The sequence below is a fragment of the Stegodyphus dumicola genome, chromosome X2 (genome assembly GCF_044657685.1).
Source record: "Stegodyphus dumicola isolate Sdum_Otavi_A_Nest chromosome X2, ASM4465768v1".
Taxonomy (NCBI): Eukaryota; Metazoa; Arthropoda; class Arachnida; order Araneae; family Eresidae; genus Stegodyphus; species Stegodyphus dumicola.
Window position 1 is genome coordinate 53,615,697 of NC_140781.1, and position 27,093 is coordinate 53,642,789.

The following is a 27,093-nucleotide window of genomic DNA, read 5'->3' on the forward strand; positions in this document are numbered from 1 at the left end:
CTTCAAAACATCTTTCAAAATATAACTTACCAGTATGGATGCACACTTTTAAAATAATTCTACTTTAATTAAACTTAGGAGATAATATAATCAATTAATCAATACGGTTTAGGAAATAAATTATTATATATATATATATATATATATATATATATTATTTTATTTATTTATTTAGTTATTTGGGTGTATGCGGTTGTGGTCTTGTATTGTATATGGTTCTATGTTGTTAGTCTGCTGCTGCTTTTTGAAAAATGTATGAAAATGTTGAGAATGAAAGTAGCATAAGTTACTTTGGTTAAATTAATATATACTTTTGTTTGATGACCTTTGTTGATATCTCAGGATGAAAGCGTACATATTACTTTATATTCCATGCTAAATACCTTGATACGAAGCATTTTAACACCGTCAATATTTGTTTTTTCCCCAGTAACACATCTATTCACCATTACCAAACACACTCACTACACAAACACACCTGTGAGACACTATTTATTGTAAATGAAGACAGTTTCTTCTCCTTTTAACTACACTCATGGACACAATCGTATTTTAGGATATTTTCTACTTCTTTTCCTTTTCTCTGTATAGGCCCTTCCCCCCCTCTATTATTTTTGGGCCATTTATTTTAAATTTTATTTTGTCCCATCTTTTCTTCCTGGCCTTTTGAACTCGTACAAGACGTACGAAGGTCCCATTTACTCTCCTCAAATACGAAATTGCCCCTCTTTCTATATACCTTTCCTTCGCACCTATGCTTGATTTTTCGCCCATCGGTGCAGAAAGACTTAGCGGGTGCAAAACAAGACATCTGTCTACTTTGTCTGCTGTCTGTCTGACCACGGGGAGTGGAATGTAAACATCGCGGTTAAAGACTTAGCAAAGGGGCTGTGTGATTACCGAGCAAGCGGCAGCACGATCGCTGCGCTCCGTAAAAAAGTGAAAATTTTTCTTTTCCTCTTGGTGATTATCAATTAAATTTCTTTGAAAAATGTTTATTTTTCACCTACAAAACCTATATCATTCCAATGAATTTCGGCTCCGATGTTGACGAGAATAAAACAGCGGACAATGTAAGGATATACTCCAAAAGCCTGGAATTTTAAGATAAGTACTTTTCTTTCATCTAAACTAAATCAAATTTCTATAAATAAGTGCCTTTAAATCAATAAATCTTAATTTTTCATCAGTTTAAAGCATTAAAAAATACTTGAAATTGCCACTGCTTGTGGCTTCCTTTGTGTATCAACTCCAAACAGACGCCAGCGTTATCAGTTCACGTCTGTCAACACTTACAAAGCCCTTAAGGAATTTCGAGAGAGGGAAAATTTGGGGATGAGAGGGATAATTTGGGCATCCCGCTATTTCCCTCTCGGATCTTCTGGATTCTCTTTTCTTTCTAGATCGCTTGAATATAGTTTCGCCTTTAAATAATATTATACCTCACCGATTTTTTCTCATACTGTTCTTTGCTATCTGTTAAATGTCCATATGTAAGGGATGGTTTATTCTTCACCGCCTTAAATGAATTTTTAGAACTATGAGCTTATATAAATAACAGTGTGCCTCATTGTGTTATATTAACATTATTTAACTAGTAATAAATTATGATAGTAAAATAATTAATCTTGTAAAAAATTATGATAGTTAAATTAATAAATACTGTTTAATTTGTGTTTTTAATACATATACTCAGTAATTTACACACATACACACACATATATATATATTATTTTATTTATTTATTTTTTTTTTGGGTGTATGCGGTTGTGCTCTTTTATTGTATATGGTTCTATGTTGTTAGTCTGCTGCTGCTTTTTGAAAAATGTATGAAAATGTTGAGAATGAAAGTAGCATAAGTTACTTTGGTTAAATTAATATATACTTTTGTTTGATGACCTTTGTTGATATCTCAGGATGCAAGCGTACATATTGCTTTATATTCCATGCTAAATACATTGATACGAAGCATTTTAACACCGTCAATATTTGTTTTTTCCCCAGTAACACATCTATTCACCATTACCAAACACACTCACTACCAAACACACCTGTGAGACACTATTTATTGTAAATGAAGACAGTTTCTTCTCCTTTTAACTACACTCATGGACACAATCGTATTTTAGGATATTTTCTACTTCTTTTCCTTTTCTCTGTATAGGCCCTTCCCGCCCCTCTATTATTTTTGGGCCATTTATTTTAAATTTTATTTTGTCCCATCTTTTCTTCCTGGCCTTTTGAACTCGTACAAGACGTACGAAGGTCCCATTTACTCTCCTCAAACACGAAATTGCCCCTCTTTCTATATACCTTTCCTTCGCACCTATGCTTGATTTTTCGCCCATCGGTGCAGAAAGACTTAGCGGGTGCAAAACAAGACATCTGTCTACTTTGTCTGTCTTTCTGTCTGTCTGTCTGACCACGGGGAGTGGAATGTAAACATCGCGGTTAAAGACTTAGCAAAGGGGCTGTGTGATTACCGAGGCAAGCGGCAGCACAATTGCTGCGCTCCGTAAAAAAGTGAAAATTTTTCCTTTCCTCTTGGTGATTATCAATTAAATTTCTTTGACAAACGTTTATTTTTCACCTACAAAACCTATATCATTCCAATGAATTTCGGCTCCGATGTTGACGAGAATAAAACAGCGGACAATGTAAGGATATACTCCAAAAGCCTGGAATTTTAAGATAAGTACTTTTCTTTCATCTAAACTAAATCAAATTTCTATAAGTAAGTGCCTTTAAATCAATAAATCTTAATTTTTCATCAGTTTAAAGCATTAAAAAATACTTGAAATTGCCACTGCTTGTGGCTTCCTTTGTGTATCAACTCCAAACAGACGCCAGCGTTATCAGTTCACGTCTGTCAACACTTACAAAGCCCTTAAGGAATCTCGAGAGAGGGAAAATTTGGGGATGAGAGGGATAATTTGGGCATCGCGCTATTTCCCTCTCGGATCTTCTGGATTCTCATTTCTTTCTAAATCGCTTGAATATAGTCTCGCCTTTAAATAATATTATACCTCACCGATTTTTTCTCATACTGTTCTTTGCTATTTGTTAAATGTCCATATGTAAGGGATGGTTTATTCTTCACCGCCTTAAATGAATTCTTAGAACTATGAGCTTATATAAATAACAGTGTGCCTCATTGTGTTATACTAACATTATTTAACTAGTAATAAATTATGATAGTAAAATAATTAATCTTGTAATAAATTATGATAGTTAAATTAATAAATACTGTTTAATTTGTGTTTTTAATACATATACTCAGTAATTTACACACACACACACACACACATATATATATATATATTATTTTATTTATTTATTTATTTTTTTGGGTGTATGCGGTTGTGGTTTTGTATTGTATATGGTTCTATGTTGTTAGTCTGCTGCTGCTTTTTGAAAAATGTATGAAAATGTTGAGAATGAAAGTAGCATAAGTTACTTTGGTTAAATTAATACATACTTTTGTTTGATGACCTTTGTTGATATCTCAGGATGCAAGCGTACATATTACTTTATATTCCATGCTAAATACCTTGATACGAAGCATTTTAACACCGTCAATATTTGTTTTTTCCCCAGTAACACATCTATTCACCATTACCAAACACACTCACTACACAAACACACCTGTGAGACACTATTTATTGTAAATGAAGACAGTTTCTTCTCCTTTTAACTACACTCATGGACACAATCGTATTTTAGGATATTTTCTACTTCTTTTCCTTTTCTCTGTATAGGCCCTTCCCCCCCCTCTATTATTTTTGGGCCATTTATTTTAAATTTTATTTTGTCCCATCTTTTCTTCCTGGCCTTTTGAACTCGTACAAGACGTACGAAGGTCCCATTTACTCTCCTCAAATACGAAATTGCCCCTCTTTCTATATACCTTTCCTTCGCACCTATGCTTGATTTTTCGCCCATCGGTGCAGAAAGACTTAGCGGGTGCAAAACAAGACATCTGTCTACTTTGTCTGCTGTCTGTCTGACTACGGGGAGTGGAATGTAAACATCGCGGTTAAAGACTTAGCAAAGGGGCTGTGTGATTACCGAGGCAAGCGGCAGCACGATCGCTGCGCTCCGTAAAAAAGTGAAAATTTTTCCTTTCCTCTTGGTGATTATCAATTAAATTTCTTTGAAAAATGTTTATTTTTTACCTACAAAACCTATATCATTCCAATGAATTTCGGCTCCGATGTTGACGAGAATAAAACAGCGGACAATGTAAGGATATACTCCAAAAGCCTGGAATTTTAAGATAAGTACTTTTCTTTCATCTAAACTAAATCAAATTTCTATAAATAAGTGCCTTTAAATCAATAAATCTTAATTTTTCATCAGTTTAAAGCATTAAAAAATACTTGAAATTGCCACTGCTTGTGGCTTCCTTTGTGTATCAACTCCAAACAGACGCCAGCGTTATCAGTTCACGTCTGTCAACACTTACAAAGCCCTTAAGGTATCTCGAGAGAGGGAAAATTTGGGGATGAGAGGGATAATTTGGGCATCGCGCTATTTCCCTCTCGGATCTTCTGGATTCTCTTTTTTTCTAGATGGCTTGAATATAGTTTCGCCTTTAAATAATATTATACCTCACCGATTTTTTCTCATACTGTTCTTTGCTATCTGTTAAATATCCATATGTAAGGGATGGTTTATTCTTCACCGCCTTAAATGAATTTTTAGAACTATGAGCTTATATAAATAACAGTGTGCCTCATTGTGTTATATTAACATTATTTAACTAGTAATAAATTATGATAGTAAAATAATTAATCTTGTAATAAATTATGATAGTTATATTAATAAATACTGTTTAATTTGTGTTTTTAATACATATACTCAGTAATTTACACACATACACACATATATATATATATATTATTTTATTTATTTATTTATTTTTTTGGGTGTATGCGGTTGTGGTCTTGTATTGTATATGGTTCTATGTTGTTAGTCTGCTGCTGGTTTTTGAAAAATGTATGAAAATGTTGAGAATGAAAGTAGCATTAGCTACTTTGGTTAAATTAATATATACTTTTGTTTGATGACCTTTGTTGATATCTCAGGATGCAAGCGTACATATTACTTTATATTCCATGCTAAATACCTTGATACGAAGCATTTTAACACCGTCAATATTAGTTTTTTCCCCAGTAACACATCTATTCACCATTACCAAACACACTCACTACACAAACACACCTGTGAGACACTATTTATTGTAAATGAAGGCAGTTTCTATTCCTTTTAACTACACTCATGGACACAATCGTATTTTAGGATATTTTCTACTTCTTTTCCTTTTCTTTGTATAGGCCCCCCCTTTTTTTCCCCTCTATTATTTTTGGGCCATTTATTTTAAATTTTATTTTGTCCCATCTTTTCTTCCTGGCCTTTTGAACTCGTACAAGATGTACGAAGTTCCCTTTTACTCTCCTCAAATACGAAATTGCCCCTCTTTCTATATACCTTTCCTTCGCACCTATGCTTGATTTTTCGCCCATCGGTGCAGAAAGACTTAGCGGGTGCAAAACAAGACATCTGTCTACTTTGTCTGTCTGACCCAAGGAGGTTAGAATAGAAGGAGGGAGGGTTCGCAGTTTCCTCCACTATCGGAGAATGAAACTCCACGGAACAAGCGGCGTCTATGTTTGTAACTTCAAAACATTGCCATACGCTAGTGAAACGTACGTGTTTCGGAGGTGTTCCATGCATGGATTTTCCAGTAAAAATATCTTAAATTTATAATGAAATGCTTCGCTATTGTTAGTTTTTTGTTTTAAAGTTATAAAGATGATATCCGTAATTTACTAAATATAGAAAATTATTAAAAAATAGTTCGAAATCTAAATGCATGTGCATAACATTAAAGCCTTTAAAAATGATGTTTCTGCATAATTTCAAGAATTTGTATAGGTTTTATTAGCAACTTGTTGGGTATACTTTCCAATTGTTTCTTTAAGAAGTGATATTTCTGATTTATTCGCAATATTATTACAATTTATTAAAGAATCATTTTTACCTGAAATTAATAGCAGATAATTATCTAAAAAAATGGTAAATTGTTGCTTTTTTAAATGAAAGTTTTAAATAGATTCTTTTCACAACCAACAACCTTATAACAACAGGAAAATAAATATTAATAAAATAAAACAGATTTATGTGAATTTAATGATTTCAGTTTATGCGCGTTTCATGTTTATTAATCTCAAAGAAATTACCTTGAATTAAGCTACATTACAGAAATATACCTATATAAATTTTTGGATATATCTTTTCAGATGTTCAATTGTGTAAATATTTTACATACGTTTATCGCTATGCTGCCTAGAAATTTGTAAGCTTAAGCAAAAACATTTTAACGACAGAACAGTTTATCTTGATCAAATGCACAAATTATATTTGTAACAGTTCACAAAACTTAAAAATGAATAATAATTAATACATAAAAAGAAAGCTTTGCTTTATTTAACACATTTACAATTCATAAAAATAGTAAAAATTGATTTCTTACTTTTCATGAAAATTATAAAACGATTTACCTAAGCGTTAAAATTATACCGTTTAAATGCTAGCATATAACATTGTATGTTAAGGAACGAAGATACCAGCTGTAAGCAAAAACATTAAAATGTATTTAGCATGTTTCGATTATTATTAAGTCTTTTATTTTCACATCTGGAAAGAAAACAACATGACATTGTGATATTTTTTAACATATTTATGAAATTACATAAAAAAAGAAAATCAATACTTAGTGAACAGTAATCCCAGGAATATTTTTTGAAAATCTATTTGTGCATCCATATGCAATATAAGCTGACATGCTTCAAAAAGAAAAGGGAAAAAAATGTTACAATTACAGACTTCCTTGCACAAGTCACAGTAAGGCTCCTGTAAACCAGGCTGAATCACCAACTTTTCTCTCTTGGCGAGGGATTGAACGCGCTACCAATTTTGGCGCGTTTATCGCACACGCTGGCTGAATGTCTGCTGTTTTTTTAAAGATTTATTTTATAGACGCGCGGCATTCAGCGCATATAAACTTTTCGGATAATTTATTAATTCTCGAATAGTATATAGACGTTTTCACCTAAATAAAAATTTCGCGTATATTTTGTAAACATATTCAAAATAACTTATTCTTTAGATGTTTCAGTTTCGTTAGCAGACTATAATAAATAAGATATGAATAAAAACTTTCAATAGTGTCAAATGGGCAAATAGTTAAAGCGTAGAGTGTGCAAATAACTTTATCTTAATGACATTTTAACAAAAAATTCCATAAAAACACTGTAAATTCATACTAAAAAATAACTTAAGAATATGTTGTTATTTAAGTCTGAAGTATATGGAAATAATTGTGCAAGATTCTGAAGAAACACTTTCTTTTAAATGTGTGAAATATTTCATAACATATATGGAAGAAGAAAGTACAGCATTCTGTGTTTTGGATGCTTTTCATCAAATGTAATATAAATACGAACTAGAAACCTTAATAAAAAGTCCTTCCTCTTCAATCAGATCACCTTTGTGTTGCATTGTATTTGTAATACTTCTAAAAATCCAATTTTTACCTAAATTAAAAAACAGTTATTCCATAAAAGATAATAACTTTGAACGTATATAGAATGAATTTTGTAATTTGAGTTATGTTACAAAATAAGTCATAGTTTATATATTTTATACTAATAATTTAGATAAAACCTGTCCAATTTAAGAATGTGTGTTAATCACATTCTTAAATTGTAAAAGGACGACTTAACCACATGTAATTCATTTCAAAGCATAAAAGAAAGCTTATTTTTTATTTTACACAGCAACAGAATTTTCATGCAGTCAAGTTTTTTTAACTGCTAGTTATTATACATAATACTTAATTTTAAACCCATTCTTATTAGAAAGCATAACTAAGAAATTTCTTTTTAAAGCACCACAGTGATTGCAAAGAATGTCGTTAAATTTACAAAAGTATTGAAAATATATTGAACAGCATTATAACAAGAAAGTACTGTACAAAATATGTAAATTTAGCATAACTTCTTTTTTAGTATTTGCATAGTTTCCTCCAAATGAACCTTAATGGGAAGTTATTTTGCGAAAATTTAAAAGTATAAAAATGGCCTCTATTTAAGATGTAACTGCATTTATAATTATTTTGTAATTGCGAATAGATTATATTATTGCAATTAGATTATGCACTTACAACATAATTGCATAAAGTAATGAAATTAAGAGTTCACAGATACAATGTAATATAATTACAATGCAATTACCTAAATTGTAATTATAATCACTTATTTAATACCACAATATTATTACAATCACAATGTAATTTAAATTGGCTACTATATTTGCATACCCTCCACTCAAAAGGAGGTACTGATAAACCTGGAAGTTATTATCAACAAAAAGCCTGTTCAGGACAGTTTGATGACAATTTCCACCGGGCGAAAAGTACATTCTTAAGCCCAGGCAAATCATGACAATAAAAATCATTTAGTCTTATGATTGACTATATTTTAAACCCTAAATTTGAATTCTGCACCAAATTATTTACCTATATTTTAACATACTTTATGAATTATTAGAAGCAATATGGCAAATATCTTCTAAAAATAACTGTAAAATATCTGTATCCATTAATTGATTCAGATACACACTTTTATTATTTAAGTATATCAAAATAACAGTTTCATGTTCCTGAAATACAAAAATTATGGAAAAAGTTAAAGTAATATTCTTAGAAGCATATGATATTAGTCACCAGATGCAAAATTATAGTTAATTTTTTGCTCTAAATACAATTTTATTACACAGTAGTCAAATGTGTAACTTAATAACATGTTATATAAAAAATTAATGATAATAAGTTTATCAGAAATGAATTAATTCTGCAAATAAACTTTCTGCACTTGAAAATTTTCTACACCTGAGGGGAGGGAGAGATCTAGTAAAATTAGATTTATTATAACTTCAGTTGGACCAAACACCTTCTCTCTATATATATGCATCACTAAAGAAATAAATAAAATTATCATGCTTAAAAAACAGATATACCATACCAGTTTTTTCCCCCTTGTTACCCTTTACATTGAGAAATAACAAACAGTACAACACTGAAAAATACTATCCTTGAAATTTTGTTTAAATGAAGAAACACACACCATCTTTTTATTTAAGCATTACACTTCAAAAACAGATACACATACCAATTTATTTTCACTAGCCTTTATACTGATAACATGCCATATAAAAATGAAAAGAATTATCCTTGAAATTTAGATAAAATGAAGTAACGCAATGGGAAAATTTATGCACACGGACATCTTTTTTCTATTGCATGTTGTCTGACATGATCTACAAGTGCCTAAAATTGTACCCAAAGAAACGCATTTCAATATTAACAAAAAATTGTTTACAGATTAAAATTCATTCATTTCATACCAGTATTATAAAGATCATGCATGAAACAAATCTGCTTTCCCATACTTTTAAGTAAAACTTTTATACTGGAAAATAGACTATATTTCTATATATTAGAAACAAGAAAATACTAATTTGAATGTTCAGCATTCATTTCTAAATCTTTACTCCATTGCCAAATTGTATAATACTGTGATAATAAATAAACTTGCACAATCCTTGCAATTATTGAAGTCAGATTATATATATTTTGTCTCACACTATTCAATTTATTCTATTGACTTCAGATGTCAATGTCAAAATTCTGGAAGTTATTTTAACCAAGAAACAGTAGTGGGCACCGTGCATAAACAACTCATCTAACTTTTTAACAATAGTGATTATAAAATAAAGAAAAAATTATATATCATTCCAACGATATTGCAACTATAGTATAATGTTACATATATCTTTAGCAAACATTCAGATTTTATCTTGACTTTCCAAATTATTATTTATTTTTTAATAAATTTCAATATGCTAATGATTTTCATGTTACATTAGTATAAATTCCACAATTAGCACAGGAAAACAAAATCCGCGCTTTATATTAGAAGAGAAATTTCTTTTCCACATTCAAAACATCTACATTGGCGATGTTTGGCGACGGGTACATTAACCCTACACTAATTTAATTATAGCTATTATTACAGAAATTAGCAGATACTCAGGTTATTGTACACAAGAATTTCACTTTACTTGCACATCATTAACATCAGAGAAGATATAAACTCTAAATGAAGGCGTAATTAACATTATACTTACTAAGCAAAGTTCAGCGCCTGGACCAGGTTTCCAATTGTCTCTTCGGCAATTATTTACCCATATTTTTCTTCTTTCTTCATTTTTAGGAAATTTTACCAATGTATGACCTTTCCGTGAATGATTTGAACAAGTAATAGCTGAACAGCCGCCCATTTTACACAAAAAAAAAAAAAAAAAAAAAAAAACACAAAAAATTGTTGCACAGTAACTACAAAGCCGCCATTAAATCTCCCACTTGGGAGCGCGAATGCCTGATGATTCAGCCTGGTATATAGGAGCCTTAAGTCACAGCGATAACAGTAACATGGCCGCCAAACTTCACCGTTTGAGTTGAACCTTCCCTCCTTCTATTCTAACCTCCTTGGTCTGACCACGGGGAGTGGAATGTAAACATCGCGGTTAAAGACTTAGCAAAGGGGCTGTGTGATTACCGAGGCAAGCGGCAGCACGATCGCTGCGCTCCGTAAAAAAGTGAAAATTTTTCCTTTCCTCTTGGTGATTATCAATTAAATTTCTTTGAAAAATGTTTATTTTTCACCTACAAAACCTATATCATTCCAATGAATTTCGGCTCCGATGTTGACGAGAATAAAACAGCGGACAATGTAAGGATATACTCCAAAAGCCTGGAATTTTAAGATAAGTACTTTTCTTTCATCTAAACTAAATCAAATTTCTATAAATAAGTGCCTTTAAATCAATAAATCTTAATTTTTCATCAGTTTAAAGCATTAAAAAATACTTGAAATTGCCACTGCTTGTGGCTTCCTTTGTGTATCAACTCCAAACAGACGCCAGCGTTATCAGTTCACGTCTGTCAACACTTACAAAGCCCTTAAGGAATCTCGAGAGAGGGAAAATTTGGGGATGAGAGGGATAATTTGGGTTTCGCGCTATTTCTCTGTCGGATCTTCTGGATTCTCTTTTCTTTCTAGATCGCTTGAATATAGTTTCGCCTTTAAATAATATTATACCTCACCGATTTTTTCTCATACTGTTCTTTGCTATCTGTTAAATATCCATATGTAAGGGATGGTTTATTCTTCACCGCCTTAAATGAATTTTTAGAACTATGAGCTTATATAAATAACAGTGTGCCTCATTGTGTTATATTAACATTATTTAACTAGTAATAAATTATTATAGTAAAATAATTAATCTTGTAATAAATTATGATAGTTAAATTAATAAATACTGTTTAATTTGTGTTTTTAATACATATACTCAGTAATTTACACACACACACACACACACATATATATATATATTATTTTATTTATTTATTAATTTTTTTGGGTGTATGCGGTTGTGGTCTTGTATTGTATATGGTTCTATGTTGTTAGTCTGCTGCTGCTTTTTGAAAAATGTATGAAAATGTTGAGAATGAAAGTAGCATAAGTTACTTTGGTTAAATTAATATATACTTTAGTTTGATGACCTTTGTTGATATCTCAGGATGCAAGCGTACATATTACTTTATATTCCATGCTAAATACCTTGATACGAAGCATTTTAACACCGTCAATATTTGTTTTTTCCCCAGTAACACATCTATTCACCATTACCAAACACACTCACTACACAAACACACCTGTGAGACACTATTTATTGTAAATGAAGGCAGTTTCTTCTCCTTTTAACTACACTCATGGACACAATAGTATTTTAGGATATTTTCTACTTCTTTTCCTTTTCTTTGTATAGGTCCTTTTTTTTTTTCCTCTATTATTTTTGGGCCATTTATGTTAAATTTTATTTTGTCCCATCTTTTCTTCCTGGCCTTTTGAACTCGTACAAGATGTACGAAGTTCCCTTTTACTCTCCTCAAATACGAAATTGCCCCTCTTTCTATATACCTTTCCTTCGCACCTATGCTTGATTTTTCGCCCATCGGTGCAGAAAGACTTAGCGGGTGCAAAACAAGACATCTGTCTACTTTGTCTGTCTGACCCAAGGAGGTTAGAATAGAAGGAGGGAGGGTTCGCAGTTTCCTCCACTATCGGAGAATGAAACTCCACGGAACAAGCGGCGTCTATGTTTGTAACTTCAAAACATTGCCATACGCTAGTGAAACGTACGTGTTTCGGAGGTGTTCCATGCATGGATTTTCCAGTAAAAATATCTTAAATTTATAATGAAATGCTTCGCTATTGTTAGTTTTTTGTTTTAAAGTTATAAAGATGATATCCGTAACTTACTAAATATAGAAAATTATTAAAAAATAGTTCGAAATCTAAATGCATGTGCATAACATTAAAGCCTGTAAAAATGATGTTTCTGCTTAATTTCAAGAATTTGTATAGGTTTTATTAGCAACTTGTTGGGTATACTTTCCAATTGTTTCTTTAAGAAGTGATATTTCTGATTTATTCGCAATATTATTACAATTTATTAAAGAATCATTTTTACCTGAAATTAATAGCAGATAATTATCTAAAAAAATGGTAACATGTTGCTTTTTTAAATGAAAGTTTTAAATAGATTCTTTTCACAACCAACAACCTTATAACAACAGGAAAATAAATATTAATAAAATAAAACAGATTTATGTGAATTTAATGATTTCAGTTTATGCGCGTTTCATGTTTATTAATCTCAAAGAAATTACCTTGAATTAAGCTACATTACAGAAATATACCTATATAAATTTTTGGATATATCTTTTCAGATGTTCAATTGTGTAAATATTTTACATACGTTTATCGCTATGCTGCCTAGAAATTTGTAAGCTTAAGCAAAAACATTTTAACAACAGAACAGTTTATCTTGATCAAATGCACAAATTATATTCGTAGCAGTTCACAAAACTTAAAAATGAATAATAATTAATACATAAAAAGAAAGCTTTGCTTTATTTAACACATTTACAATTCATAAAAATAGTAACAATTGATTTCTTACTTTTCATGAAAATTATAAAACGATTTACCTAAGCGTTAAAATTATACCGTTTAAATGCTAGCATATAACATTGTATGTTAAGGAACGAAGATACCAGCTGTAAGCAAAAACATTAAAATGTATGTAACATGTTTCGATTATTATTAAGTCTTTTATTTTCACATCTGGAAAGAAAACAACATGACATTGTGATATTTTTTAACATATTTATGAAATTACATAAAAAAAGAAAATCAATACTTAGTGAACAGTAATCCCAGGAATATTTTTTGAAAATCTATTTGTGCATCCATATGCAATATAAGCTGACATGCTTCAAAAAGAAAAGGGAAAAAAATGTTACAATTACAGACTTCCTTGCACAAGTCACAGTAAGGCTCCTCTAAACCAGGCTGAATCACCAACTTTTCTCTCTTGGCGAGGGAGTGAACGCGCTGCCAATTTTGGCGCGTTTATCGCACACGCTGGCTGAATGTCTGCTGTTTTTTTAAAGATTTATTTTATAGACGCGCGGCATTCAGCGCATATAAACTTTTCGGATAATTTATTAATTCTCGAATAGTATATAGACGTTTTCACCTAAATAAAAATTTCGTGTATATTTTGTAAACATATTCGAAATAACTTATTCTTTAGATGTTTCAGTTTCGTTAGCAGACTATAATAAATAAGATATGAATAAAAACTTTCAATAGTGTCAAATGGGCAAATAGTTAAAGCGTAGAGTGTGCAAATAACTTTATCTTAATGACATTTTAACAAAAATTTCCATAAAAACACTGTAAATTCATACTAAAAAAATAACTTAAGAATATGTTGTCATTTAAGTCTGAAGTATATGGAAATAATTGTGCAAGATTCTGAAGAAACACTTTCTTTTAAATGTGCGAAATATTTCATAACATATATGGAAGAAGAAAGTACAGCATTCTGTGTTTTGGATGCTTTTCATCAAATGTAATATAAATACGAACTAGAAACCTTAATAAAAAGTCCTTCCTCTTCAATCAGATCACCTTTGTGTTGCATTGTATTTGTAATACTTCTAAAAATCCAATTTTTACCTAAATTAAAAAACAGTTATTCCATAAAAGATAATAACTTTGAACGTATATAGAATGAATTTTGTAATTTGAGTTATGTTACAAAATAAGTCATAGTTTATATATTTTATACTAATAATTTAGATAAAAACCTGTCCAATTTAAGAATGTGTGTTAATCACATTCTTAAATTGTAAAAGGACGACTTAACCTCATGTAATTCATTTCAAAGCATAAAAGAAAGCTTATTTTTTATTTTACACAGCAACAGCATTTTCATGCAGTCAAGTTTTTTTAACTGCTAGTTATTATACATAATACTTAATTTTAAACCCATTCTTATTAGAAAGCATAACTAAGAAACTTCTTTTTAAAGCACCACAGTGATTGCAAAGAATGTCGTTAAATTTACAAAAGTATTGAAAATATATTGAACAGCATTATAACAAGAAAGTACTGTACAAAATATGTAAATTTAGCATAACTTCTTTTTTAGTATTTGCATAGTTTCCTCCAAATGAACCTTAATGGGAAGTTATTTTGCGAAAATTTAAAAGTATTAAAATGGCCTCTATTTAAGATGTAACTGCATTTATAATTATTTTGTAATTGCGAATAGATTATATTATTGCAATTAGATTATGCACTTACAACATAATTGCATAAAGTAATGAAATTAAGAGTTCACAGATACAATGTAATATAATTACAATGCAATTACATAAATTGTAATTATAATCACTTATTTAATACCACAATATTATTACAATCACAATGTAATTTAAATTGGGTACTATATTTGCATACCCTCCACTCAAAAGCAGGTACTGATAAGCCTGGAAGTTATTATCAACAAAAAGCCTGTTCAGGACAGTTTGATGACAATTTCCACCGGGCGAAAAGTACATTCTTAAGCCCAGGCAAATCATGACAATAAAAATCATTTAGTCTTATGATTGACTATATTTTAAACCCTAAATTTGAATTCTGCACCAAATTATTTACCTATATTTTAACATACTTTATGAATTATTAGAAGCAATATGGCAAATATCTTCTAAAAATAACTGTAAAATATCTGTATCCATTAATTGATTCAGATACACACTTTTATTATTTAAGTATATCAAAATAACAGTTTCATGTTCCTGAAATACAAAAATTATGGAAAAAGTTAAAGTAATATTCTTAGAAGCATATGATATTAGTCACCAGATGCAAAATTATAGTTAATTTTTTGCTCTAAATACAATTTTATTACACAGTAGTCAAATGTGTAACTTAATAACATGTTATATAAAAAATTAATGATAATAAGTTTATCAGAAATGAATTAATTCTGCAAATAAACTTTCTGCACTTGAAAATTTTCTACACCTGAGGGGAGGGAGAGATCTAGTAAAATTAGATTTATTATAACTTCAGTTGGACCAAACACCTTCTCTCTATATATATGCATCACTAAAGAAATAAATAAAATTATCATGCTTAAAAAACAGATATACCATACCAGTTTTTTCCCCCTTGTTACCCTTTACATTGAGAAATAACAAACAGTACAACACTGAAAAATACTATCCTTCAAATTTTGTTTAAAAGAAGAAACACACACCATCTTTTTATTTAAGCATTACACTTCAAAAACAGATACACATACCAATTTATTTTCACTAGCCTTTATACTGATAACATGCCATATAAAAATGAAAAGAATTATCCTTGAAATTTAGATAAAATGAAGTAACGCAATGGGAAAATTTATGCACACGGACATCTTTTTTCTATTGCATGTTGTCTGACATGATCTACAAGTGCCTAAAATTGTACCCAAAGAAACGCATTTCAATATTAACAAAAAATTGTTTACAGATTAAAATTCATTCATTTCATACCAGTATTATAAAGATCATGCATGAAACAAATCTGCTTTCCCATACTTTTAAGTAAAACTTTTATACTGGAAAATAGACTATATTTCTATATATTAGAAACAAGAAAATACTAATTTGAATGTTCAGCATTCATTTCTAAATCTTTACTCCATTGCCAAATTGTATAATACTGTGATAATAAATAAACTTGCGCAATCCTTGCAATTATTGAAGTCAGATTATATATATTTTGTCTCACACTATTCAATTTATTCTATTGACTTCAGATGTCAATGTCAAAATTCTGGAAGTTATTTTAACCAAGAAACAGTAGTGGGCACCGTGCATAAACAACTCATCTAACTTTTTAACAATAGTGATTATAAAATAAAGAAAAAATTATATATCATTCCAACGATATTGCAACTATAGTATAATGTTACATATATCTTTAGCAAACATTCAGATTTTATCTTGACTTTCCAAATTATTATTTATTTTTTAATAAATTTCAATATGCTAATGATTTTCATGTTACATTAGTATAAATTCCACAATTAGCACAGGAAAACAAAATCCGCGCTTTATATTAGAAGAGAAATTTCTTTTCCACATTCAAAACATCTACATTGGCGATGTTTGGCGACGGGTACATTAACCCTAGACTAATTTAATTATAGCTATTATTACAGAAATTAGCAGATACTCAGGTTATTGTACACAAGAATTTCACTTTACTTGCACATCATAAACATCAGAGAAGATATAAACTCTAAATGAAGGCGTAATTAACATTATACTTACTAAGCAAAGTTCAGCGCCTGGACCAGGTTTCCAATTGTCTCTTCGGCAATTATTTACCCATATTTTTCTTCTTTCTTCATTTTTAGGAAATTTTACCAATGTATGACCTTTCCGTGAATGATTTGAACAAGTAATAGCTGTACATCCGCCCATTTTACTCAAAAAAAAAAAAAAAAAAAAAAAAAAAAACACAAAAACACAAAAAATTGTTGCAAAGTAACTACAAAGCCGCCATTAAATCTCCCACTTGGGAGCGCGAATGCCTGATGATTCAGCCTGGTATATAGGAGCCTTAAGTCACAGCGATAACAGTAACATGGCAGCCAAGCTTCACCGTTTGAGTTGAACCTTCCCTCCTTCTATTCTAACCTCCTTGGTCTGAGCACGGGGAGTGGAATGTAAACATCGCGGTTAAAGACTTAGCAAAGGGGCTGTGTGATTACCGAGGCAAGCGGCAGCACGATCGCTGCGCTCCGTAAAAAAGTGAAAATTTTTCCTTTCCTCTTGGTGATTATCAATTAAATTTCTTTGAAAAATGTTTATTTTTCACCTACAAAACCTATATCATTCCAATGAATTTCGGCTCCGATGTTGACGAGAATAAAACAGCGGACAATGTAAGGATATACTCCAAAATCCTGGAATTTTAAGATAAGTACTTTTCTTTCATCTAAACTAAATCAAATTTCTATAAATAAGTGCCTTTAAATCAATAAATCTTAATTTTTCATCAGTTTAAAGCATTAAAAAATACTTGAAATTGCCACTGCTTGTGGCTTCCTTTGTGTATCAACTCCAAACAGACGCCAGCGTTATCAGTTCACGTCTGTCAACACTTACAAAGCCCTTAAGGAATCTCGAGAGAGGGAAAATTTGGGGATGAGAGGGATAATTTGGGCATCGCGCTATTTCCCTGTCGGATCTTCTGGATTCTCTTTTCTTTCTAGATCGCTTGAATATAGTTTCGCCTTTAAATAATATTATACCTCACCGATTTTTTCTCATACTGTTCTTTGCTATCTCTTAAATGTCCATATGTAAGGGATGGTTTATTCTTCACCGCCTTAAATGAATTTTTAGAACTATGAGCTTATATAAATAACAGTGTGCCTCATTGTGTTATATTAACATTATTTAACTAGTAATAAATTATGATAGTAAAATAATTAATCTTGTAATAAATTATGATAGTTAAATTAATAAATACTGTTTAATTTGTGTTTTTAATACATATACTCAGTAATTTACACACATACACACATATATATATATATTATTTTATTTATTTATTTATTTTTTTGGGTGTATGCGGTTGTGGTCTTGTATTGTATATGGTTCTATGTTGTTAGTCTGCTGCTGGTTTTTGAAAAATGTATGAAAATGTTGAGAATGAAAGTAGCATAAGTTACTTTGGTTAAATTAATATATACTTTTGTTTGATGACCTTTGTTGATATCTCAGGATGCAAGCGTACATATTACTTTATATTCCATGCTAAATACTTTGATACGAAGCATTTTAACACCGTCAATATTTGTTTTTTCCCCAGTAACACATCTATTCACCATTACCAAACACACTCACTACACAAACACACCTGTGAGACACTATTTATTGTAAATGAAGACAGTTTCTTCTCCTTTTAACTACACTCATGGACACAATAGTATTTTAGGATATTTTCTACTTCTTTTCCTTTTCTTTGTATAGGTCCTTTTTTTTTTCCTCTATTATTTTTGGGCCATTTATGTTAAATTTTATTTTGTCCCATCTTTTCTTCCTGGCCTTTTGAACTCGTACAAGATGTACGAAGTTCCCTTTTACTCTCCTCAAATACGAAATTGCCCCTCTTTCTATATACCTTTCCTTCGCACCTATGCTTGATTTTTCGCCCATCGGTGCAGAAAGACTTAGCGGTTGCAAAACAAGACATCTGTCTACTTTGTCTGTCTGACCCAAGGAGGTTAGAATAGAAGGAGGGAGGGTTCGCAGTTTCCTCCACTATCGGAGAATGAAACTCCACGGAACAAGCGGCGTCTATGTTTGTAACTTCAAAACATTGCCATACGCTAGTGAAACGTACGTGTTTCGGAGGTGTTCCATGCATGGATTTTCCAGTAAAAATATCTTAAATTTATAATGAAATGCTTCGCTATTGTTAGTTTTTTGTTTTAAAGTTATAAAGATGATATCCGTAATTTACTAAATATAGAAAATTATTAAAAAATAGTTCGAAATCTAAATGCATGTGCATAACATTAAAGCCTGTAAAAATGATGTTTCTGCTTAATTTCAAGAATTTGTATAGGTTTTATTAGCAACTTGTTGGGTATACTTTCCAATTGTTTCTTTAAGAAGTGATATTTCTGATTTATTCGCAATATTATTACAATTTATTAAAGAATCATTTTTACCTGAAATTAATAGCAGATAATTATCTAAAAAAATGGTAACATGTTGCTTTTTTAAATGAAAGTTTTAAATAGATTCTTTTCACAACCAACAACCTTATAACAACAGGAAAATAAATATTAATAAAATAAAACAGATTTATGTGAATTTAATGATTTCAGTTTATGCGCGTTTCATGTTTATTAATCTCAAAGAAATTACCTTGAATTAAGCTACATTACAGAAATATACCTATATAAATTTTTGGATATATCTTTTCAGATGTTCAATTGTGTAAATATTTTACATACGTTTATCGCTATGCTGCCTAGAAATTTGTAAGCTTAAGCAAAAACATTTTAACAACAGAACAGTTTATCTTGATCAAATGCACAAATTATATTCGTAGCAGTTCACAAAACTTAAAAATGAATAATAATTAATACATAAAAAGAAAGCTTTGCTTTATTTAACACATTTACAATTCATAAAAATAGTAACAATTGATTTCTTACTTTTCATGAAAATTATAAAACGATTTACCTAAGCGTTAAAATTATACCGTTTAAATGCTAGCATATAACATTGTATGTTAAGGAACGAAGATACCAGCTGTAAGCAAAAACATTAAAATGTATGTAACATGTTTCGATTATTATTAAGTCTTTTATTTTCACATCTGGAAAGAAAACAACATGACATTGTGATATTTTTTAACATATTTATGAAATTACATAAAAAAAGAAAATCAATACTTAGTGAACAGTAATCCCAGGAATATTTTTTGAAAATCTATTTGTGCATCCATATGCAATATAAGCTGACATGCTTCAAAAAGAAAAGGGAAAAAAATGTTACAATTACAGACTTCCTTGCACAAGTCACAGTAAGGCTCCTCTAAACCAGGCTGAATCACCAACTTTTCTCTCTTGGCGAGGGAGTGAACGCGCTGCCAATTTTGGCGCGTTTATCGCACACGCTGGCTGAATGTCTGCTGTTTTTTTAAAGATTTATTTTATAGACGCGCGGCATTCAGCGCATATAAACTTTTCGGATAATGTATTAATTCTCGAATAGTATATAGACGTTTTCACCTAAATAAAAATTTCGCGTATATTTTGTAAACATATTCGAAATAACTTATTCTTTAGATGTTTCAGTTTCGTTAGCAGACTATAATAAATAAGATATGAATAAAAACTTTCAATAGTGTCAAATGGGCAAATAGTTAAAGCGTAGAGTGTGCAAATAACTTTATCTTAATGACATTTTAACAAAAATTTCCATAAAAACACTGTAAATTCATACTAAAAAAATAACTTAAGAATATGTTGTCATTTAAGTCTGAAGTATATGGAAATAATTGTGCAAGATTCTGAAGAAACACTTTCTTTTAAATGTGTGAAATATTTCATAACATATATGGAAGAAGAAAGTACAGCATTCTGTGTTTTGGATGCTTTTCATCAAATGTAATATAAATACGAACTAGAAACCTTAATAAAAAGTCCTTCCTCTTCAATCAGATCACCTTTGTGTTGCATTGTATTTGTAATACTTCTAAAAATCCAATTTTTACCTAAATTAAAAAACAGTTATTCCATAAAAGATAATAACTTTGAACGTATATAGAATGAATTTTGTAATTTGAGTTATGTTACAAAATAAGTCATAGTTTATATATTTTATACTAATAATTTAGATAAAAACCTGTCCAATTTAAGAATGTGTGTTAATCACATTCTTAAATTGTAAAAGGACGACTTAACCTCATGTAATTCATTTCAAAGCATAAAAGAAAGCTTATTTTTTATTTTACACAGCAACAGCATTTTCATGCAGTCAAGTTTTTTTAACTGCTAGTTATTATACATAATACTTAATTTTAAACCCATTCTTATTAGAAAGCATAACTAAGAAACTTCTTTTTAAAGCACCACAGTGATTGCAAAGAATGTCGTTAAATTTACAAAAGTATTGAAAATATATTGAACAGCATTATAACAAGAAAGTACTGTACAAAATATGTAAATTTAGCATAACTTCTTTTTTAGTATTTGCATAGTTTCCTCCAAATGAACCTTAATGGGAAGTTATTTTGCGAAAATTTAAAAGTATTAAAATGGCCTCTATTTAAGATGTAACTGCATTTATAATTATTTTGTAATTGCGAATAGATTATATTATAGCAATTAGATTATGCACTTACAACATAATTGCATAAAGTAATGAAATTAAGAGTTCACAGATACAATGTAATATAATTACAATGCAATTACCTAAATTGTAATTATAATCACTTATTTAATACCACAATATTATTACAATCACAATGTAATTTAAATTGGGTACTATATTTGCATACCCTCCACTCAAAAGCAGGTACTGATAAGCCTGGAAGTTATTATCAACAAAAAGCCTGTTCAGGACAGTTTGATGACAATTTCCACCGGGCGAAAAGTACATTCTTAAGCCCAGGCAAATCATGACAATAAAAATCATTTAGTCTTATGATTGACTATATTTTAAACCCTAAATTTGAATTCTGCACCAAATTATTTACCTATATTTTAACATACTTTATGAATTATTAGAAGCAATATGGCAAATATCTTCTAAAAATAACTGTAAAATATCTGTATCCATTAATTGATTCAGATACACACTTTTATTATTTAAGTATATCAAAATAACAGTTTCATGTTCCTGAAATACAAAAATTATGGAAAAAGTTAAAGTAATATTCTTAGAAGCATATGATATTAGTCACCAGATGCAAAATTATAGTTAATTTTTTGCTCTAAATACAATTTTATTACACAGTAGTCAAATGTGTAACTTAATAACATGTTATATAAAAAATTAATGATAATAAGTTTATCAGAAATGAATTAATTCTGCAAATAAACTTTCTGCACTTGAAAATTTTCTACACCTGAGGGGAGGGAGAGATCTAGTAAAATTAGATTTATTATAACTTCAGTTGGACCAAACACCTTCTCTCTCTATATATGCATCACTAAAGAAATAAATAAAATTATCATGCTTAAAAAACAGATATACCATACCAGTTTTTTCCCCCTTGTTACCCTTTACATTGAGAAATAACAAACAGTACAACACTGAAAAATACTATCCTTGAAATTTTGTTTAAATGAAGAAACACACACCATCTTTTTATTTAAGCATTACACTTCAAAAACAGATACACATACCAATTTATTTTCACTAGCCTTTATACTGATAACATGCCATATAAAAATGAAAAGAATTATCCTTGAAATTTAGATAAAATGAAGTAACGCAATGGGAAAATTTATGCACACGGACATCTTTTTTCTATTGCATGTTGTCTGACATGATCTACAAGTGCCTAAAATTGTACCCAAAGAAACGCATTTCAATATTAACAAAAAATTGTTTACAGATTAAAATTCATTCATTTCATACCAGTATTATAAAGATCATGCATGAAACAAATCTGCTTTCCCATACTTTTAAGTAAAACTTTTATACTGGAAAATAGACTATATTTCTATATATTAGAAACAAGAAAATACTAATTTGAATGTTCAGCATTCATTTCTAAATCTTTACTCCATTGCCAAATTGTATAATACTGTGATAATAAATAAACTTGCACAATCCTTGCAATTATTGAAGTCAGATTATATATATTTTGTCTCACACTATTCAATTTATTCTATTGACTTCAGATGTCAATGTCAAAATTCTGGAAGTTATTTTAACCAAGAAACAGTAGTGGGCACCGTGCATAAACAACTCATCTAACTTTTTAACAATAGTGATTATAAAATAAAGAAAAAATTATATATCATTCCAACGATATTGCAACTATAGTATAATGTTACATATATCTTTAGCAAACATTCAGATTTTATCTTGACTTTCCAAATTATTATTTATTTTTTAATAAATTTCAATATGCTAATGATTTTCATGTTACATTAGTATAAATTCCACAATTAGCACAGGAAAACAAAATCCGCGCTTTATATTAGAAGAGAAATTTCTTTTCCACATTCAAAACATCTACATTGGCGATGTTTGGCGACGGGTACATTAACCCTAGACTAATTTAATTATAGCTATTATTACAGAAATTAGCAGATACTCAGGTTATTGTACACAAGAATTTCACTTTACTTGCACATCATAAACATCAGAGAAGATATAAACTCTAAATGAAGGCGTAATTAACATTATACTTACTAAGCAAAGTTCAGCTCCTGGACCAGGTTTCCAATTGTCTCTTCGGCAATTATTTACCCATATTTTTCTTCTTTCTTCATTTTTAGGAAATTTTACCAATGTATGACCTTTCCGTGAATGATTTGAACAAGTAATAGCTGTACATCCGCCCATTTTACACAAAAAAAACACAAAAAATTGTTGCACAGTAACTACAAAGCCGCCATTAAATCTCCCACTTGGGAGCGCGAATGCCTGATGATTCAGCCTGGTATATAGGAGCCTTAAGTCACAGCGATAACAGTAACATGGCAGCCAAGCTTCACCGTTTGAGTTGAACCTTCCCGCCTTCTATTCTAACCTCCTTGGTCTGAGCACGGGGAGTGGAATGTAAACATCGCGGTTAAAGACTTAGCAAAGGGGCTGTGTGATTACCGAGGCAAGCGGCAGCACGATCGCTGCGCTCCGTAAAAAAGTGAAAATTTTTCCTTTCCTCTTGGTGATTATCAATTAAATTTCTTTGAAAAATGTTTATTTTTCACCTACAAAACCTATATCATTCCAATGAATTTCGGCTCCGATGTTGACGAGAATAAAACAGCGAACAATGTAAGGATATACTCCAAAAGCCTGGAATTTTAAGATAAGTACTTTTCTTTCATCTAAACTAAATCAAATTTCTATAAATAAGTGCCTGTAAATCAATAAATCTTAATTTTTCATCAGTTTAAAGCATTAAAAAATACTTGAAATTGCCACTGCTTGTGGCTTCCTTTGTGTATCAACTCCAAACAGACGCCAGCGTTATCAGTTCACGTCTGTCAACACTTACAAAGCCCTTAAGGAATCTCGAGAGAGGGAAAATTTGGGGATGAGAGGGATAATTTGGGCATCGCGCTATTTCCCTGTCGGATCTTCTGGATTCTCTTTTCTTTCTAGATCGCTTGAATATAGTTTCGCCTTTAAATAATATTATACCTCACCGATTTTTTCTCATACTGTTCTTTGCTATCTCTTAAATGTCCATATGTAAGGGATGGTTTATTCTTCACCGCCTTAAATGAATTTTTAGAACTATGAGCTTATATAAATAACAGTGTGCCTCATTGTGTTATATTAACATTATTTAACTAGTAATAAATTATGATAGTTAAATTAATAAATACTGTTTAATTTGTGTTTTTAATACATATACTCAGTAACTTACACACACACACACATATATATATATATTATTTTATTTATTTATTTATTTTTTTGGGTGTATGCGGTTGTGGTCTTGTATTGTATATGGTTCTATGTTGTTAGTCTGCTGCTGCTTTTTGAAAAATGTATGAAAATGTTGAGAATGAAAGTAGCATAAGTTACTTTGGTTAAATTAATATATACTTTTGTTTGATGACCTTTGTTGATATCTCAGGATGCAAGCGTACATATTACTTTATATTCCATGCTAAATACCTTGATACGAAGCATTTTAACACCGTCAATATTTGTTTTTTCCCCAGTAACACATCTATTCACCATTACCAAACACACTCACTACACAAACACACCTGTGAGACACTATTTATTGTAAATGAAGACAGTTTCTTCTACTTTTAACTACACTCATGGACACAATCGTATTTTAGGATATTTTCTACTTCTTTTCCTTTTCTTTGTATAGGCCCCTCTTTGGTTTTCCCCTCTATTATTTTTGGGCCATTTATTTTAAATTTTATTTTGTCCCATCTTTTCTTCCTGGCCTTTTGAACTCGTACAAGATGTACGAAGTTCCCTTTTACTCTCCTCAAATACGAAATTGCACCTCTTTCTATATACCTTTCCTTCGCACCTATGCTTGATTTTTCGCCCATCGGTGCAGAAAGAATTAGCGGGTGCAAAACAAGACATCTCTCTACTTTGTCTGTCTGTCTGTCTGACCACGGAGATCGGAGATCATCATTCGTTAAGTGGTGTTCGGCCCGAGGGCCTTTACCACTACATGTTTATCAATCCCCTAAGGACCTGTAAAAGTTCGTTAAATTCCATAAACTGGAAAAGTCCTGTGCACTTGTTATAAAAGTGCAAAGTCTTCAGTAGTGAAGAAGTTGATCAGGGGTGGCGACTTATGTCTGACCACGGGGAGTGGAATGTAAACATCGGGGTTAAAGACTTTTCAAAGGGGCTGTGTGATTACCGAGGCAAGCGGCAGCACGATCGCTGCGCTCCGTAAAAAAGTGAAAATTTTTCCTTTCCTCTTGGTGATTATCAATTAAATTTCTTTGAAAAATGTTTATTTTTCACCTACAAAACCTATATCATTCCAATGAATTTCGGCTCCGATGTTGACGAGAATAAAACAGCGGACAATGTAAGGATATACTCCAAAAGCCTGGAATTTTAAGATAAGTACTTTTCTTTCATCTAAACTAAATCAAATTTCTATAAGTAAGTGCCTTTAAATCAATAAATCTTAATTTTTCATCAGTTTAAAGCATTAAAAAATACTTGAAATTGCCACTGCTTGTGGCTTCCTTTGTGTATCAACTCCAAACAGACGCCAGCCTTATCAGTTCACGTCTGTCAACACTTACAAAGCCCTTAAGGAATCTCGAGAGAGGGAAAATTTGGGGATGAGAGGGATAATTTGGGCATCGCGCTATTTCCCTGTCGGATCTTCTGGATTCTCTTTTCTTTCTAGATCGCTTGAATATAGTTTCGCCTTTAAATAATATTATACCTCACCGATTTTTTCTCATACTGTTCTTTGCTATCTCTTAAATGTCCATATGTAAGGGATGGTTTATTCTTCACCGCCTTAAATGAATTTTTAGAACTATGAGCTTATATAAATAACAGTGTGCCTCATTGTGTTATATTAACATTATTTAACTAGTAATAAATTATGATAGTTAAATTAATAAATACTGTTTAATTTGTGTTTTTAATACATATACTCAGTAACTTACACACACACACACATATATATATATATTATTTTATTTATTTATTTATTTTTTTGGGTGTATGCGGTTGTGGTCTTGTATTGTATATGGTTCTATGTTGTTAGTCTGCTGCTGCTTTTTGAAAAATGTATGAAAATGTTGAGAATGAAAGTAGCATAAGTTACTTTGGTTAAATTAATATATACTTTTGTTTGATGACCTTTGTTGATATCTCAGGATGAAAGCGTACATATTACTTTATATTCCATGTTAAATACCTTGATACGAAGCATTTTAACACCGTCAATATTTGTTTTTTCCCCAGTAACACATCTATTCACCATTACCAAACACACTCACTACACAAACACACCTGTGAGACACTATTTATTGTAAATGAAGACAGTTTCTTATCCTTTTAACTACACTCATGGACACAATCGTATTTTAGGATATTTTCTACTTCTTTTCCTTTTCTTTGTAGAGGCCCTTCCCCCCCTCTATTATTTTTGGGCCATTTATTTTAAATTTTATTTTGTCCCATCTTTTCTTCCTGGCCTTTTGAACTCGTACAAGACGTACGAATGTCCCTTTTACTCTCCTCAAATACGAAATTGCCCCTCTTTCTATATACCTTTCCTTCGCACCTATGCTTGATTTTTCGCCCATCGGTGCAGAAAGACTTAGCGG